Here is a 20,017-nt window from a genome sequence, read left to right as displayed (position 1 = left end):
TTCATTGCTATGTGATAACATCTATACATACTGATCAGCACATGGTTCTCGTGCTACTTAGTTACTTGGAGTTCTTGATTGTATTATATACCAATAAAATTGTTTAAAACCCAAGTGAACATTTCTATTGAATTCCTTACTATAGATATATAGATATATAGATAAGTGCATAAAGACAGGCATCTTTAATAATTTTGGGCTCACCAAACATTCTCAGCGCTAAGGAAAGATGAACAGGTGGTATTGGGTCAATTTAGGTCCAAAAGAGAGACACTTGGGAGGTATGATTTATGTGATACGTTATTTGGCATAAATCATCACATTTCCAAAATTGCACAACATTTTATTTTCAGTTCTGCAAGGGAAACATCTATCTGACAAAATTATATCTACAGGAATAAAACACACTTTCATACCTAAAACCACAACTCAAACGCAATTGAGCTCGCTGCAAGTCATCACAGCAATGCCGTCTGGGAAGTTCATGCATAGCTGTTTGGGTATCGTTAATTGACAAGCAGCTCTCGTAGCCCAGCAACAAAGTTAATTCGCGTTTCAAAGAAGTTTGTCCCAGCCGCCTTCCTTTAGCTCAAGCCCAGTTTACGGTGCTACATGACCAGAACGGCGCGGTGAGGCTATAAGCAAAGCTGCTGAAGCGAGTTTGCTGGTAAAGGTTGCTCGGTATAGAGCAAGAAGTGGCTGATGGGAATTAAATTAACTTGGCAGACCTCTTATGGCTTCTAGTACGTTGGACAAACTCGTCAATCAATAACCTGTTTTATAATAACGTCAGAATGTCATATCATACGATTAATTTAAGCTGTGTTTGGAGTTGTCATTGAGTCTCCACATACCTCTAAAGAAAAGAGCCATGAACTGTGAGGACCGTATTTACTCGATTATAAGATGACCCCCCAAATTTTAATATTAATTTAGGGGAGGGGGGAAGCCTGAATATAAGACTATCATATAAGAAAAACATTTTAATAGTAAATATTCACATGTAAACCATTTTTTCATATTTAATAAAAACTGATTGAGAAGAATGCATTTCTTGTTTTTCTTTCATTTTATTTGCCAACCTGCCCCCCAGTTATGCACATCTGACTTCAGGCTTGTCACTCTGCCCCCCCCCCCCCCCCCGATATGCCTTATACCCCCTATATGTCACTCTGCCCCATATATGCATTATAACCACTCCAGATATGCCATAACCCCCCCACATGCCTTAAACCCCCTATATGCCACTCTGCCCTCAGATATGCCTTATACCCCCTATATGCATTATACCCCCCATTATGCCACTGTGACTCCAGATATGCTTTATGACCACCTTATATGCCACTCTGTCCCCAGATGTTCCTTATACCTCCTATATGTCACTCTGCCTCCATATATGTCTTATGCCCCCCCCAGATAACCTACTACCCCTAGATATGCCTTAAACCCCCTATATGCCACTCTGCCCTCAGATATGCCTGTTGACCCCTCAATATGACTTATATCCGCCAATATGTCACTGAGACCCCAGATATGGCTTGTCTGACCACCATGCTTTTAACCTTATGGTGTGAACAGTGTATACTGAAGGAATAGTTTATTTTACATTCATTTTTATTTTAAACTTGGAAATATATTAATTTGATCATTTAGTGAAGCATGGCACCTTTGAAAATGGTTACGTGAACACAAATCAGTAAACTGTATTGTAGTTACTAGTCTTTGATATGTTTTCAGGGTCCGGGCAAGCCGAATCCCAGTTAGCTTTTACCCCTGTGTTAATAATCCCAAACTGAAAAAGTGAGCTCCATTACAGAAACACTGCACATGGGAGGCTTGTGTGCGGGGCCCTTTGGTAAATTTTGGATAATATGAAATTATCAAATGTTAACAATTCCATGTGTAAAAAAAAAAATAAAAAAAAAATTGTAATTTTCAAATAAAGAAAACATTTCCCAATCTAAGATTCGCAGCCAAGTGTAATGAAATCAATAATGCAATCTCTATGCATTAACTGTATTAAAATATATCGGCAATAGTTTGTGGAAAATTCCTAAACTGGGTCTGGGTTAAGATAAAAGAAACAATTACCGGTAATACTATTTAGATTTACTCATTGACAACGTCGGTTTGTATACTCGCACAAATTTAAAACAAAACAGTTGAAAACACTCAGTCTAAAACAGCAGCTGAAAAATCCTGCCCGTTTACTCCATTTCTGTATCGCAAGGGTGTCCAACCTGCGGCCCTCCAGCTGCTGCAGGACTACATCTCCCATACTCCTCTGCCAGCCATTGAGCTGAAAGAGCATTATGGGAGATGTGGCCCTCCAGCTGCTGCAGGGCTACAGGTTAGTGATGGGAAGTTCGGATCATTAAAGTGAATCGGATCATTTCGATTCGTTCACTGAAATGATCCGATTCATGATCCGAATCTTCGGATCACTCAGTGTGACTCACAGGAGTTACCGTTTTCCAGTAACTCCGTGCAGGCACACTAATGATTGGCCCCGCCCCTTTCATTATGAATCCTCCCCCCTGCCTCCAGTGATGTCAATGAAGGCAGAGAGTCGTTCAAAGATTCGGATCTTACAGGGATCCGAATCTTACAGTGATCTTAAGATCCGGATCTTTGAACGACTCTCTGCCTTCATTGGGGTTCGAATCAGTCAGATAATATCACCATACTGTTATAAATAATATATTAATAATCACTGCCCCCAGGATTTACATTCCCCTTTACCTGCAACTGCACCTTAAGCTAACTTTATTAAATTAATTAAATTAACCCTCACCATTAAATTAACCCTAAACACCCCATCAACCATGTCTGCCCCTAAAATTAACCCTTAACACCCCATCAACCATGACTGCCCCGCACCGGTGCGGGGAACTCTGATCTCTGACAGCCGGGGAAGGTATCCGCGACGGACGCAGACAAACCCCCGCTGCCAACTCCACCTCCTTCTGGCTGCAGTGGAAGGAGACGTCAACCCGCTGCCTCGGCAATACAGCAGGAAATTGGAAGCACCGGTAAGTGTGTGTGTGTGTGTGTGTGTTAAATGGGGGCATAGGGCATTTCTGGAATGCCTTTTACCCCTATTTACCACTCTGGCACTTAGGGGTTTAAAAGGCATATTATGGGGCAGAGTGGCATATAGGGAGGTATAAGGCATTTCAGGAGGCAGAGTGGCGTTAAGGGGGCATTTAATAGAGCACTCTGCCTCCTGAAATGCCTTATACCTCCCTATATGCCACTCTGCCCTATAATATGCCTTTTAACCCCCTAAATGCCAGAGTGGCATATAGGGGTATAAGGCATTTCTGGAGGCAGAGTGCTCTATACAATGCCTTTTAACTCCCTTAATGCCACTCTGCCTCCTGGAATGCCTTATACCTCCCTATATGCCACTCTGCCCCATAATATGCATTTTAACCCCCTAAATGCCAGAATGGGATATAGGGGTAAAAGGCATTTCTGGAGGCAGAGTGGCGCATAGGGGGTCAAAAGGCATGCCATGGGGCACAGTGGCATATAGAGGGTTAAAAGGCATATCATGGGCCACAGTGCCATATTGGTGTGGCAAGCCTGGGGGCAGATGTGCGTAACTGGGGGACAGGTTGGAAAATACAAGGAAATAAAAACAAAAAAAATATTTTTCTCAATCATAGCTTTTATTTAATAAAATAGTTTACATGAATTAACATTTACTGGTAAAACTTTTTTCCTTTAGGTTCGTCTTATATTCAGGCTTTTTCTTTTTTTCCAAAGTTAATATTCAGATTTTGGGGGGTCGTCTTATAATCAGGGTCGTCTTATAATCGAGCAAATACGGTACTGCTAGCTACCTTGTTTTACATATTGCTTAATTATCATTGCTGCTTAGAAGCCTATATAAAATATTGTCAAAGTGGTTTTTATTACATGTTTTATAGTAATAAACAGTGCCGACCAGAGTAAGCTTTTTGACTTACTGTACCCATGTATTAAAATATGAGGTTTAAAGTTCATCATAAAATTCGGAAGCCATGATGGTTCTTAAGTTTAATTTCTCATATACATTTATATAGAGAGAAGAAATCTATATACAATCAATGTGTATTTAACAATTTATAAAGCCAACTCATTAAAAATTATACTGGCTGCATAGCACATTTGACATTATTGCCATTTCATTAAAGAAAGGAAAACAAACGGATTTACAGAATTTGGCCACTCTGGACACCAACTTGTGTGCAGTTATCGGACTTTTCAAAACATATCAAATACTTTTAAGATGAATAAAATTTGAAGGTATACATTTTTAGCACTGTTTCAATACAACACTGATATTTTAAAAATTAAAACAATTCTAATAAAGAATATTAATAAAGTGGAACACTATAGAGCATATGACTGGAATTAGTGTTCCCTTTCCCCATTTTTGTCATCCTGAACAGTCATTCCATCAAAATGTTTTTGTTTTTTTGTGTTAATGAACATACATATTTCTATACTTGAGAAGGCCTGAGTTGTGGGGAAAGGAACAGTCAAAGAAAGCCTGAGAAAGGAAAAAAAATGTTCATTTAATTAATTTACAATAATTTACAGCAGTGTAGTTTGTAAAAAAATTGCATGAAGCGAAAGCCCTATCTCTCCTTGAGAGCGGAAAAAATAATATATAAATTGTGTGGATACAATAAATAGCAAAAATGGAAATTGCGATTGGTAAAAAAAATTGCGCAAAAAGCTTTGGACAGTAGGGTGGGAAAAACCCTGGCCGTGAAGGTCATAGAGTGCAGCAAAGTTGGTTAAGTTGAAGCATTCAACTTTTTTGCAGTTTTAGTGAGTTTGTGTACGCAGCTTAGTGCTGGGCGAGATCACCACTATGCATGGACATCAATAACTCACTATGACATCATAGTATCATAAGCTTCTACAGTCATCCCATTTGCTACTTGATTTTTGTGAGAGGGAGCTGTTGCGGTGGCAGACTTGATTAGTTGTGGAAGCTTTTCCCCAGTGCGATGGATTATATAGATCCTGAGTGCTTATCAGTTATTGATCCTGCTTGGGAGGTGCTGGACCCAAACCCCAACCTCCAGGAATTGTTCATGTCACTTAATCACAAGTTTTTCAAGGGAAAGTTGATGTGGGTGGAAGTAAAATGGAGCCACAGGATGACACAAAAAGCCGGGCTTTGTCGCTACAAGATAAATGAAGACCTGTGCACTATTTATATCAGCAAGCCACTACTAAGCTTGAGATCAAGGAAAGATCTTGTTGAGGTCCTTCTCCACGAAATGATTCACGCTTACCTGTGTGTGACACACAAATACAAAGATGAAGGAGACCACGGTCCGGAGTTCTGCAAACACATGGAGCGCATAAACAACATCACTGGCGCCAACATTTCCATCTACCACAATTTCCATGCAGAGGTTGCTAAATGCAGAAAGCACTGGTGGCTCTGTGATGGACCCTGCAGGGCTTGGGGGCCAAGGTTTGGCTTCATAAGGCGGGCAATGAATCGGGCACCCTCTGCTCGGGAACGTTGGTGGTCACACCATCAGCTTACCTGTGGGGGGACATTTATTAAAGTGAATGAGCCCAAAAAATACGTTCAAAAAGGGAGGAAGAGGAGTTTCAGTTCACCAACCGCCACTCCAAATGACAACAGTGGCCATGAACTGCCCAGCAAGAGGGCCAGAATGGACAAATAATTCATTGCTATGTGATAACATCTATACATACTGATCAGCACATGGTTCTCGTGCTACTTAGTTACTTGGAGTTCTTGATTGTATTATATACCAATAAAATTGTTTAAAACCCAAGTGAACATTTCTATTGAATTCCTTACTATAGATATATAGATATATAGATAAGTGCATAAAGACAGGCATCTTTAATAATTTTGGGCTCACCAAACATTCTCAGCGCTAAGGAAAGATGAACAGGTGGTATTGGGTCAATTTAGGTCCAAAAGAGAGACACTTGGGAGGTATGATTTATGTGATACGTTATTTGGCATAAATCATCACATTTCCAAAATTGCACAACATTTTATTTTCAGTTCTGCAAGGGAAACATCTATCTGACAAAATTATATCTACAGGAATAAAACACACTTTCATACCTAAAACCACAACTCAAACGCAATTGAGCTCGCTGCAAGTCATCACAGCAATGCCGTCTGGGAAGTTCATGCATAGCTGTTGGGGTATCGTTAATTGACAAGCAGCTCTCGTAGCCCAGCAACAAAGTTAATTCGCGTTTCAAAGAAGTTTGTCCCAGCCGCCTTCCTTTAGCTCAAGCCCAGTTTACGGTGCTACATGACCAGAACGGCGCGGTGAGGCTATAAGCAAAGCTGCTGAAGCGAGTTTGCTGGTAAAGGTTGCTCGGTATAGAGCAAGAAGTGGCTGATGGGAATTAAATTAACTTGGCAGACCTCTTATGGCTTCTAGTACGTTGGACAAACTCGTCAATCAATAACCTGTTTTATAATAACGTCAGAATGTCATATCATACGATTAATTTAAGCTGTGTTTGGAGTTGTCATTGAGTCTCCACATACCTCTAAAGAAAAGAGCCATGAACTGTGAGGACCGTATTTACTCGATTATAAGATGACCCCCCAAATTTTAATATTAATTTAGGGGAGGGGGGAAGCCTGAATATAAGACTATCATATAAGAAAAACATTTTAATAGTAAATATTCACATGTAAACCATTTTTTCATATTTAATAAAAACTGATTGAGAAGAATGCATTTCTTGTTTTTCTTTCATTTTATTTGCCAACCTGCCCCCCAGTTATGCACATCTGACTTCAGGCTTGTCACTCTGCCCCCCCCCCCCCGATATGCCTTATACCCCCTATATGTCACTCTGCCCCATATATGCATTATAACCACTCCAGATATGCCATAACCCCCCCACATGCCTTAAACCCCCTATATGCCACTCTGCCCTCAGATATGCCTTATACCCCCTATATGCATTATACCCCCCATTATGCCACTGTGACTCCAGATATGCTTTATGACCACCTTATATGCCACTCTGTCCCCAGATGTTCCTTATACCTCCTATATGTCACTCTGCCTCCATATATGTCTTATGCCCCCCCAGATAACCTACTACCCCTAGATATGCCTTAAACCCCCTATATGCCACTCTGCCCTCAGATATGCCTGTTGACCCCTCAATATGACTTATATCCGCCAATATGTCACTGAGACCCCAGATATGGCTTGTCTGACCACCATGCTTTTAACCTTATGGTGTGAACAGTGTATACTGAAGGAATAGTTTATTTTACATTCATTTTTATTTTAAACTTGGAAATATATTAATTTGATCATTTAGTGAAGCATGGCACCTTTGAAAATGGTTACGTGAACACAAATCAGTAAACTGTATTGTAGTTACTAGTCTTTGATATGTTTTCAGGGTCCGGGCAAGCCGAATCCCAGTTAGCTTTTATCCCTGTGTTAATAATCCCAAACTGAAAAAGTGAGCTCCATTACAGAAACACTGCACATGGGAGGCTTGTGTGCGGGGCCCTTTGGTAAATTTTGGATAATATGAAATTATCAAATGTTAACAATTCCATGTGTAAAAAAATAAATTAAAAAAAAATTGTAATTTTCAAATAAAGAAAACATTTCCCAATCTAAGATTCGCAGCCAAGTGTAATGAAATCAATAATGCAATCTCTATGCATTAACTGTATTAAAATATATCGGCAATAGTTTGTGGAAAATTCCTAAACTGGGTCTGGGTTAAGATAAAAGAAACAATTACCGGTAATACTATTTAGATTTACTCATTGACAACGTCGGTTTGTATACTCGCACAAATTTAAAACAAAACAGTTGAAAACACTCAGTCTAAAACAGCAGCTGAAAAATCCTGCCCGTTTACTCCATTTCTGTATCGCAAGGGTGTCCAACCTGCGGCCCTCCAGCTGCTGCAGGACTACATCTCCCATACTCCTCTGCCAGCCATTGAGCTGAAAGAGCATTATGGGAGATGTGGCCCTCCAGCTGCTGCAGGGCTACAGGTTAGTGATGGGAAGTTCGGATCATTAAAGTGAATCGGATCATTTCGATTCGTTCACTGAAATGATCCGATTCATGATCCGAATCTTCGGATCACTCAGTGTGACTCACAGGAGTTACCGTTTTCCAGTAACTCCGTGCAGGCACACTAATGATTGGCCCCGCCCCTTTCATTATGAATCCTCCCCCCTGCCTCCAGTGATGTCAATGAAGGCAGAGAGTCGTTCAAAGATTCGGATCTTACAGGGATCCGAATCTTACAGTGATCTTAAGATCCGGATCTTTGAACGACTCTCTGCCTTCATTGGGGTTCGAATCAGTCAGATAATATCACCATACTGTTATAAATAATACATTAATAATCACTGCCCCCAGGATTTACATTCCCCTTTACCTGCAACTGCACCTTAAGCTAACTTTATTAAATTAATTAAATTAACCCTCACCATTAAATTAACCCTAAACACCCCATCAACCATGTCTGCCCCTAAAATTAACCCTTAACACCCCATCAACCATGACTGCCCCGCACCGGTGCGGGGAACTCTGATCTCTGACAGCCGGGGAAGGTATCCGCGACGGACGCAGACAAACCCCCGCTGCCAACTCCACCTCCTTCTGGCTGCAGTGGAAGGAGACGTCAACCCGCTGCCTCGGCAATACAGCAGGAAATTGGAAGCACCGGTAAGTGTGTGTGTGTGTGTGTGTGTTAAATGGGGGCATAGGGCATTTCTGGAATGCCTTTTACCCCTATTTACCACTCTGGCACTTAGGGGTTTAAAAGGCATATTATGGGGCAGAGTGGCATATAGGGAGGTATAAGGCATTTCAGGAGGCAGAGTGGCGTTAAGGGGGCATTTAATAGAGCACTCTGCCTCCTGAAATGCCTTATACCTCCCTATATGCCACTCTGCCCTATAATATGCCTTTTAACCCCCTAAATGCCAGAGTGGCATATAGGGGTATAAGGCATTTCTGGAGGCAGAGTGCTCTATACAATGCCTTTTAACTCCCTTAATGCCACTCTGCCTCCTGGAATGCCTTATACCTCCCTATATGCCACTCTGCCCCATAATATGCATTTTAACCCCCTAAATGCCAGAATGGGATATAGGGGTAAAAGGCATTTCTGGAGGCAGAGTGGCGCATAGGGGGTCAAAAGGCATGCCATGGGGCACAGTGGCATATAGAGGGTTAAAAGGCATATCATGGGCCACAGTGCCATATTGGTGTGGCAAGCCTGGGGGCAGATGTGCGTAACTGGGGGACAGGTTGGAAAATACAAGGAAATAAAAACAAAAAAAATATTTTTCTCAATCATAGCTTTTATTTAATAAAATAGTTTACATGAATTAACATTTACTGGTAAAACTTTTTTCCTTTAGGTTCGTCTTATATTCAGGCTTTTTCTTTTTTTCCAAAGTTAATATTCAGATTTTGGGGGGTCGTCTTATAATCAGGGTCGTCTTATAATCGAGCAAATACGGTACTGCTAGCTACCTTGTTTTACATATTGCTTAATTATCATTGCTGCTTAGAAGCCTATATAAAATATTGTCAAAGTGGTTTTTATTACATGTTTTATAGTAATAAACAGTGCCGACCAGAGTAAGCTTTTTGACTTACTGTACCCATGTATTAAAATATGAGGTTTAAAGTTCATCATAAAATTCGGAAGCCATGATGGTTCTTAAGTTTAATTTCTCATATACATTTATATAGAGAGAAGAAATCTATATACAATCAATGTGTATTTAACAATTTATAAAGCCAACTCATTAAAAATTATACTGGCTGCATAGCACATTTGACATTATTGCCATTTCATTAAAGAAAGGAAAACAAACGGATTTACAGAATTTGGCCACTCTGGACACCAACTTGTGTGCAGTTATCGGACTTTTCAAAACATATCAAATACTTTTAAGATGAATAAAATTTGAAGGTATACATTTTTAGCACTGTTTCAATACAACACTGATATTTTAAAAATTAAAACAATTCTAATAAAGAATATTAATAAAGTGGAACACTATAGAGCATATGACTGGAATTAGTGTTCCCTTTCCCCATTTTTGTCATCCTGAACAGTCATTCCATCAAAATGTTTTTGTTTTTTTGTGTTAATGAACATACATATTTCTATACTTGAGAAGGCCTGAGTTGTGGGGAAAGGAACAGTCAAAGAAAGCCTGAGAAAGGAAAAAAAATGTTCATTTAATTAATTTACAATAATTTACAGCAGTGTAGTTTGTAAAAAAATTGCATGAAGCGAAAGCCCTATCTCTCCTTGAGAGCGGAAAAAATAATATATAAATTGTGTGGATACAATAAATAGCAAAAATGGAAATTGCGATTGGTAAAAAAAATTGCGCAAAAAGCTTTGGACAGTAGGGTGGGAAAAACCCTGGCCGTGAAGGTCATAGAGTGCAGCAAAGTTGGTTAAGTTGAAGCATTCAACTTTTTTGCAGTTTTAGTGAGTTTGTGTACGCAGCTTAGTGCTGGGCGAGATCACCACTATGCATGGACATCAATAACTCACTATGACATCATAGTATCATAAGCTTCTACAGTCATCCCATTTGCTACTTGATTTTTGTGAGAGGGAGCTGTTGCGGTGGCAGACTTGATTAGTTGTGGAAGCTTTTCCCCAGTGCGATGGATTATATAGATCCTGAGTGCTTATCAGTTATTGATCCTGCTTGGGAGGTGCTGGACCCAAACCCCAACCTCCAGGAATTGTTCATGTCACTTAATCACAAGTTTTTCAAGGGAAAGTTGATGTGGGTGGAAGTAAAATGGAGCCACAGGATGACACAAAAAGCCGGGCTTTGTCGCTACAAGATAAATGAAGACCTGTGCACTATTTATATCAGCAAGCCACTACTAAGCTTGAGATCAAGGAAAGATCTTGTTGAGGTCCTTCTCCACGAAATGATTCACGCTTACCTGTGTGTGACACACAAATACAAAGATGAAGGAGACCACGGTCCGGAGTTCTGCAAACACATGGAGCGCATAAACAACATCACTGGCGCCAACATTTCCATCTACCACAATTTCCATGCAGAGGTTGCTAAATGCAGAAAGCACTGGTGGCTCTGTGATGGACCCTGCAGGGCTTGGGGGCCAAGGTTTGGCTTCATAAGGCGGGCAATGAATCGGGCACCCTCTGCTCGGGAACGTTGGTGGTCACACCATCAGCTTACCTGTGGGGGGACATTTATTAAAGTGAATGAGCCCAAAAAATACGTTCAAAAAGGGAGGAAGAGGAGTTTCAGTTCACCAACCGCCACTCCAAATGACAACAGTGGCCATGAACTGCCCAGCAAGAGGGCCAGAATGGACAAATAATTCATTGCTATGTGATAACATCTATACATACTGATCAGCACATGGTTCTCGTGCTACTTAGTTACTTGGAGTTCTTGATTGTATTATATACCAATAAAATTGTTTAAAACCCAAGTGAACATTTCTATTGAATTCCTTACTATAGATATATAGATATATAGATAAGTGCATAAAGACAGGCATCTTTAATAATTTTGGGCTCACCAAACATTCTCAGCGCTAAGGAAAGATGAACAGGTGGTATTGGGTCAATTTAGGTCCAAAAGAGAGACACTTGGGAGGTATGATTTATGTGATACGTTATTTGGCATAAATCATCACATTTCCAAAATTGCACAACATTTTATTTTCAGTTCTGCAAGGGAAACATCTATCTGACAAAATTATATCTACAGGAATAAAACACACTTTCATACCTAAAACCACAACTCAAACGCAATTGAGCTCGCTGCAAGTCATCACAGCAATGCCGTCTGGGAAGTTCATGCATAGCTGTTTGGGTATCGTTAATTGACAAGCAGCTCTCGTAGCCCAGCAACAAAGTTAATTCGCGTTTCAAAGAAGTTTGTCCCAGCCGCCTTCCTTTAGCTCAAGCCCAGTTTACGGTGCTACATGACCAGAACGGCGCGGTGAGGCTATAAGCAAAGCTGCTGAAGCGAGTTTGCTGGTAAAGGTTGCTCGGTATAGAGCAAGAAGTGGCTGATGGGAATTAAATTAACTTGGCAGACCTCTTATGGCTTCTAGTACGTTGGACAAACTCGTCAATCAATAACCTGTTTTATAATAACGTCAGAATGTCATATCATACGATTAATTTAAGCTGTGTTTGGAGTTGTCATTGAGTCTCCACATACCTCTAAAGAAAAGAGCCATGAACTGTGAGGACCGTATTTACTCGATTATAAGATGACCCCCCAAATTTTAATATTAATTTAGGGGAGGGGGGAAGCCTGAATATAAGACTATCATATAAGAAAAACATTTTAATAGTAAATATTCACATGTAAACCATTTTTTCATATTTAATAAAAACTGATTGAGAAGAATGCATTTCTTGTTTTTCTTTCATTTTATTTGCCAACCTGCCCCCCAGTTATGCACATCTGACTTCAGGCTTGTCACTCTGCCCCCCCCCCGATATGCCTTATACCCCCTATATGTCACTCTGCCCCATATATGCATTATAACCACTCCAGATATGCCATAACCCCCCCACATGCCTTAAACCCCCTATATGCCACTCTGCCCTCAGATATGCCTTATACCCCCTATATGCATTATACCCCCCATTATGCCACTGTGACTCCAGATATGCTTTATGACCACCTTATATGCCACTCTGTCCCCAGATGTTCCTTATACCTCCTATATGTCACTCTGCCTCCATATATGTCTTATGCCCCCCCCCAGATAACCTACTACCCCTAGATATGCCTTAAACCCCCTATATGCCACTCTGCCCTCAGATATGCCTGTTGACCCCTCAATATGACTTATATCCGCCAATATGTCACTGAGACCCCAGATATGGCTTGTCTGACCACCATGCTTTTAACCTTATGGTGTGAACAGTGTATACTGAAGGAATAGTTTATTTTACATTCATTTTTATTTTAAACTTGGAAATATATTAATTTGATCATTTAGTGAAGCATGGCACCTTTGAAAATGGTTACGTGAACACAAATCAGTAAACTGTATTGTAGTTACTAGTCTTTGATATGTTTTCAGGGTCCGGGCAAGCCGAATCCCAGTTAGCTTTTATCCCTGTGTTAATAATCCCAAACTGAAAAAGTGAGCTCCATTACAGAAACACTGCACATGGGAGGCTTGTGTGCGGGGCCCTTTGGTAAATTTTGGATAATATGAAATTATCAAATGTTAACAATTCCATGTGTAAAAAAAAAAATAAAAAAAAAATTGTAATTTTCAAATAAAGAAAACATTTCCCAATCTAAGATTCGCAGCCAAGTGTAATGAAATCAATAATGCAATCTCTATGCATTAACTGTATTAAAATATATCGGCAATAGTTTGTGGAAAATTCCTAAACTGGGTTAAGATAAAAGAAACAATTACCGGTAATACTATTTAGATTTACTCATTGACAACGTCGGTTTGTATACTCGCACAAATTTAAAACAAAACAGTTGAAAACACTCAGTCTAAAACAGCAGCTGAAAAATCCTGCCCGTTTACTCCATTTCTGTATCGCAAGGGTGTCCAACCTGCGGCCCTCCAGCTGCTGCAGGACTACATCTCCCATACTCCTCTGCCAGCCATTGAGCTGAAAGAGCATTATGGGAGATGTGGCCCTCCAGCTGCTGCAGGGCTACAGGTTAGTGATGGGAAGTTCGGATCATTAAAGTGAATCGGATCATTTCGATTCGTTCACTGAAATGATCCGATTCATGATCCGAATCTTCGGATCACTCAGTGTGACTCACAGGAGTTACCGTTTTCCAGTAACTCCGTGCAGGCACACTAATGATTGGCCCCGCCCCTTTCATTATGAATCCTCCCCCCTGCCTCCAGTGATGTCAATGAAGGCAGAGAGTCGTTCAAAGATTCGGATCTTACAGGGATCCGAATCTTACAGTGATCTTAAGATCCGGATCTTTGAACGACTCTCTGCCTTCATTGGGGTTCGAATCAGTCAGATAATATCACCATACTGTTATAAATAATACATTAATAATCACTGCCCCCAGGATTTACATTCCCCTTTACCTGCAACTGCACCTTAAGCTAACTTTATTAAATTAATTAAATTAACCCTCACCATTAAATTAACCCTAAACACCCCATCAACCATGTCTGCCCCTAAAATTAACCCTTAACACCCCATCAACCATGACTGCCCCGCACCGGTGCGGGGAACTCTGATCTCTGACAGCCGGGGAAGGTATCCGCGACGGACGCAGACAAACCCCCGCTGCCAACTCCACCTCCTTCTGGCTGCAGTGGAAGGAGACGTCAACCCGCTGCCTCGGCAATACAGCAGGAAATTGGAAGCACCGGTAAGTGTGTGTGTGTGTGTGTGTGTTAAATGGGGGCATAGGGCATTTCTGGAATGCCTTTTACCCCTATTTACCACTCTGGCACTTAGGGGTTTAAAAGGCATATTATGGGGCAGAGTGGCATATAGGGAGGTATAAGGCATTTCAGGAGGCAGAGTGGCGTTAAGGGGGCATTTAATAGAGCACTCTGCCTCCTGAAATGCCTTATACCTCCCTATATGCCACTCTGCCCTATAATATGCCTTTTAACCCCCTAAATGCCAGAGTGGCATATAGGGGTATAAGGCATTTCTGGAGGCAGAGTGCTCTATACAATGCCTTTTAACTCCCTTAATGCCACTCTGCCTCCTGGAATGCCTTATACCTCCCTATATGCCACTCTGCCCCATAATATGCATTTTAACCCCCTAAATGCCAGAATGGGATATAGGGGTAAAAGGCATTTCTGGAGGCAGAGTGGCGCATAGGGGGTCAAAAGGCATGCCATGGGGCACAGTGGCATATAGAGGGTTAAAAGGCATATCATGGGCCACAGTGCCATATTGGTGTGGCAAGCCTGGGGGCAGATGTGCGTAACTGGGGGACAGGTTGGAAAATACAAGGAAATAAAAACAAAAAAAATATTTTTCTCAATCATAGCTTTTATTTAATAAAATAGTTTACATGAATTAACATTTACTGGTAAAACTTTTTTCCTTTAGGTTCGTCTTATATTCAGGCTTTTTCTTTTTTTCCAAAGTTAATATTCAGATTTTGGGGGGTCGTCTTATAATCAGGGTCGTCTTATAATCGAGCAAATACGGTACTGCTAGCTACCTTGTTTTACATATTGCTTAATTATCATTGCTGCTTAGAAGCCTATATAAAATATTGTCAAAGTGGTTTTTATTACATGTTTTATAGTAATAAACAGTGCCGACCAGAGTAAGCTTTTTGACTTACTGTACCCATGTATTAAAATATGAGGTTTAAAGTTCATCATAAAATTCGGAAGCCATGATGGTTCTTAAGTTTAATTTCTCATATACATTTATATAGAGAGAAGAAATCTATATACAATCAATGTGTATTTAACAATTTATAAAGCCAACTCATTAAAAATTATACTGGCTGCATAGCACATTTGACATTATTGCCATTTCATTAAAGAAAGGAAAACAAACGGATTTACAGAATTTGGCCACTCTGGACACCAACTTGTGTGCAGTTATCGGACTTTTCAAAACATATCAAATACTTTTAAGATGAATAAAATTTGAAGGTATACATTTTTAGCACTGTTTCAATACAACACTGATATTTTAAAAATTAAAACAATTCTAATAAAGAATATTAATAAAGTGGAACACTATAGAGCATATGACTGGAATTAGTGTTCCCTTTCCCCATTTTTGTCATCCTGAACAGTCATTCCATCAAAATGTTTTTGTTTTTTTGTGTTAATGAACATACATATTTCTATACTTGAGAAGGCCTGAGTTGTGGGGAAAGGAACAGTCAAAGAAAGCCTGAGAAAGGAAAAAAAATGTTCATTTAATTAATTTACAATAATTTACAGCAGTGTAGTTTGTAAAAAAATTGCATGAAGCGAAAGCCCTATCTCTCCTTGAGAGCGGAAAAAATAATATATAAATTGTGTGGATACAATAAATAGCAAAAATGGAAATTGCGATTGGTAAAAAAAATTGCGCAAAAAGCTTTGGACAGTAGGGTGGGAAAAACCCTGGCCGTGAAGGTCATAGAGTGCAGCAAAGTTGGTTAAGTTGAAGCATTCAACTTTTTTGCAGTTTTAGTGAGTTTGTGTACGCAGCTTAGTGCTGGGCGAGATCACCACTATGCATGGACATCAATAACTCACTATGACATCATAGTATCATAAGCTTCTACAGTCATCCCATTTGCTACTTGATTTTTGTGAGAGGGAGCTGTTGCGGTGGCAGACTTGATTAGTTGTGGAAGCTTTTCCCCAGTGCGATGGATTATATAGATCCTGAGTGCTTATCAGTTATTGATCCTGCTTGGGAGGTGCTGGACCCAAACCCCAACCTCCAGGAATTGTTCATGTCACTTAATCACAAGTTTTTCAAGGGAAAGTTGATGTGGGTGGAAGTAAAATGGAGCCACAGGATGACACAAAAAGCCGGGCTTTGTCGCTACAAGATAAATGAAGACCTGTGCACTATTTATATCAGCAAGCCACTACTAAGCTTGAGATCAAGGAAAGATCTTGTTGAGGTCCTTCTCCACGAAATGATTCACGCTTACCTGTGTGTGACACACAAATACAAAGATGAAGGAGACCACGGTCCGGAGTTCTGCAAACACATGGAGCGCATAAACAACATCACTGGCGCCAACATTTCCATCTACCACAATTTCCATGCAGAGGTTGCTAAATGCAGAAAGCACTGGTGGCTCTGTGATGGACCCTGCAGGGCTTGGGGGCCAAGGTTTGGCTTCATAAGGCGGGCAATGAATCGGGCACCCTCTGCTCGGGAACGTTGGTGGTCACACCATCAGCTTACCTGTGGGGGGACATTTATTAAAGTGAATGAGCCCAAAAAATACGTTCAAAAAGGGAGGAAGAGGAGTTTCAGTTCACCAACCGCCACTCCAAATGACAACAGTGGCCATGAACTGCCCAGCAAGAGGGCCAGAATGGACAAATAATTCATTGCTATGTGATAACATCTATACATACTGATCAGCACATGGTTCTCGTGCTACTTAGTTACTTGGAGTTCTTGATTGTATTATATACCAATAAAATTGTTTAAAACCCAAGTGAACATTTCTATTGAATTCCTTACTATAGATATATAGATATATAGATAAGTGCATAAAGACAGGCATCTTTAATAATTTTGGGCTCACCAAACATTCTCAGCGCTAAGGAAAGATGAACAGGTGGTATTGGGTCAATTTAGGTCCAAAAGAGAGACACTTGGGAGGTATGATTTATGTGATACGTTATTTGGCATAAATCATCACATTTCCAAAATTGCACAACATTTTATTTTCAGTTCTGCAAGGGAAACATCTATCTGACAAAATTATATCTACAGGAATAAAACACACTTTCATACCTAAAACCACAACTCAAACGCAATTGAGCTCGCTGCAAGTCATCACAGCAATGCCGTCTGGGAAGTTCATGCATAGCTGTTTGGGTATCGTTAATTGACAAGCAGCTCTCGTAGCCCAGCAACAAAGTTAATTCGCGTTTCAAAGAAGTTTGTCCCAGCCGCCTTCCTTTAGCTCAAGCCCAGTTTACGGTGCTACATGACCAGAACGGCGCGGTGAGGCTATAAGCAAAGCTGCTGAAGCGAGTTTGCTGGTAAAGGTTGCTCGGTATAGAGCAAGAAGTGGCTGATGGGAATTAAATTAACTTGGCAGACCTCTTATGGCTTCTAGTACGTTGGACAAACTCGTCAATCAATAACCTGTTTTATAATAACGTCAGAATGTCATATCATACGATTAATTTAAGCTGTGTTTGGAGTTGTCATTGAGTCTCCACATACCTCTAAAGAAAAGAGCCATGAACTGTGAGGACCGTATTTACTCGATTATAAGATGACCCCCCAAATTTTAATATTAATTTAGGGGAGGGGGGAAGCCTGAATATAAGACTATCATATAAGAAAAACATTTTAATAGTAAATATTCACATGTAAACCATTTTTTCATATTTAATAAAAACTGATTGAGAAGAATGCATTTCTTGTTTTTCTTTCATTTTATTTGCCAACCTGCCCCCCAGTTATGCACATCTGACTTCAGGCTTGTCACTCTGCCCCCCCCCCCCCCCGATATGCCTTATACCCCCTATATGTCACTCTGCCCCATATATGCATTATAACCACTCCAGATATGCCATAACCCCCCCACATGCCTTAAACCCCCTATATGCCACTCTGCCCTCAGATATGCCTTATACCCCCTATATGCATTATACCCCCCATTATGCCACTGTGACTCCAGATATGCTTTATGACCACCTTATATGCCACTCTGTCCCCAGATGTTCCTTATACCTCCTATATGTCACTCTGCCTCCATATATGTCTTATGCCCCCCCCAGATAACCTACTACCCCTAGATATGCCTTAAACCCCCTATATGCCACTCTGCCCTCAGATATGCCTGTTGACCCCTCAATATGACTTATATCCGCCAATATGTCACTGAGACCCCAGATATGGCTTGTCTGACCACCATGCTTTTAACCTTATGGTGTGAACAGTGTATACTGAAGGAATAGTTTATTTTACATTCATTTTTATTTTAAACTTGGAAATATATTAATTTGATCATTTAGTGAAGCATGGCACCTTTGAAAATGGTTACGTGAACACAAATCAGTAAACTGTATTGTAGTTACTAGTCTTTGATATGTTTTCAGGGTCCGGGCAAGCCGAATCCCAGTTAGCTTTTATCCCTGTGTTAATAATCCCAAACTGAAAAAGTGAGCTCCATTACAGAAACACTGCACATGGGAGGCTTGTGTGCGGGGCCCTTTGGTAAATTTTGGATAATATGAAATTATCAAATGTTAACAATTCCATGTGTAAAAAAATAAATAAAAAAAAAATTGTAATTTTCAAATAAAGAAAACATTTCCCAATCTAAGATTCGCAGCCAAGTGTAATGAAATCAATAATGCAATCTCTATGCATTAACTGTATTAAAATATATCGGCAATAGTTTGTGGAAAATTCCTAAACTGGGTTAAGATAAAAGAAACAATTACCGGTAATACTATTTAGATTTACTCATTGACAACGTCGGTTTGTATACTCGCACAAATTTAAAACAAAACAGTTGAAAACACTCAGTCTAAAACAGCAGCTGAAAAATCCTGCCCGTTTACTCCATTTCTGTATCGCAAGGGTGTCCAACCTGCGGCCCTCCAGCTGCTGCAGGACTACATCTCCCATACTCCTCTGCCAGCCATTGAGCTGAAAGAGCATTATGGGAGATGTGGCCCTCCAGCTGCTGCAGGGCTACAGGTTAGTGATGGGAAGTTCGGATCATTAAAGTGAATCGGATCATTTCGATTCGTTCACTGAAATGATCCGATTCATGATCCGAATCTTCGGATCACTCAGTGTGACTCACAGGAGTTACCGTTTTCCAGTAACTCCGTGCAGGCACACTAATGATTGGCCCCGCCCCTTTCATTATGAATCCTCCCCCCTGCCTCCAGTGATGTCAATGAAGGCAGAGAGTCGTTCAAAGATTCGGATCTTACAGGGATCCGAATCTTACAGTGATCTTAAGATCCGGATCTTTGAACGACTCTCTGCCTTCATTGGGGTTCGAATCAGTCAGATAATATCACCATACTGTTATAAATAATACATTAATAATCACTGCCCCCAGGATTTACATTCCCCTTTACCTGCAACTGCACCTTAAGCTAACTTTATTAAATTAATTAAATTAACCCTCACCATTAAATTAACCCTAAACACCCCATCAACCATGTCTGCCCCTAAAATTAACCCTTAACACCCCATCAACCATGACTGCCCCGCACCGGTGCGGGGAACTCTGATCTCTGACAGCCGGGGAAGGTATCCGCGACGGACGCAG

At 40.5% G+C, this 20,017-nt stretch overlaps 3 pseudogenes; all 3 read left to right on the top strand.

Moving 5' to 3' along the window:
* Window positions 1-5,006: 5,006 nt before the first annotated feature.
* LOC149303007 (DNA-dependent metalloprotease SPRTN pseudogene) lies at window positions 5,007-5,702 on the top strand (annotated as a pseudogene).
* A 5,001-nt stretch (window positions 5,703-10,703) lies between these two features.
* On the top strand, window positions 10,704-11,399 carry LOC149303006 (DNA-dependent metalloprotease SPRTN pseudogene; annotated as a pseudogene).
* Window positions 11,400-16,393: 4,994 nt separating this feature from the next.
* LOC149303005 (DNA-dependent metalloprotease SPRTN pseudogene) lies at window positions 16,394-17,089 on the top strand (annotated as a pseudogene).
* Window positions 17,090-20,017: the final 2,928 nt, after the last annotated feature.

This window comes from Sceloporus occidentalis, unplaced genomic scaffold (assembly GCF_023333645.1).
Source record: "Sceloporus occidentalis isolate IW3139 unplaced genomic scaffold, rSceOcc1.0.p SCAF_16, whole genome shotgun sequence".
NCBI classification, from domain to species: domain Eukaryota; kingdom Metazoa; phylum Chordata; class Lepidosauria; order Squamata; family Phrynosomatidae; genus Sceloporus; species Sceloporus occidentalis.
This window is presented reverse-complemented; position numbering and strand designations above follow the sequence as displayed.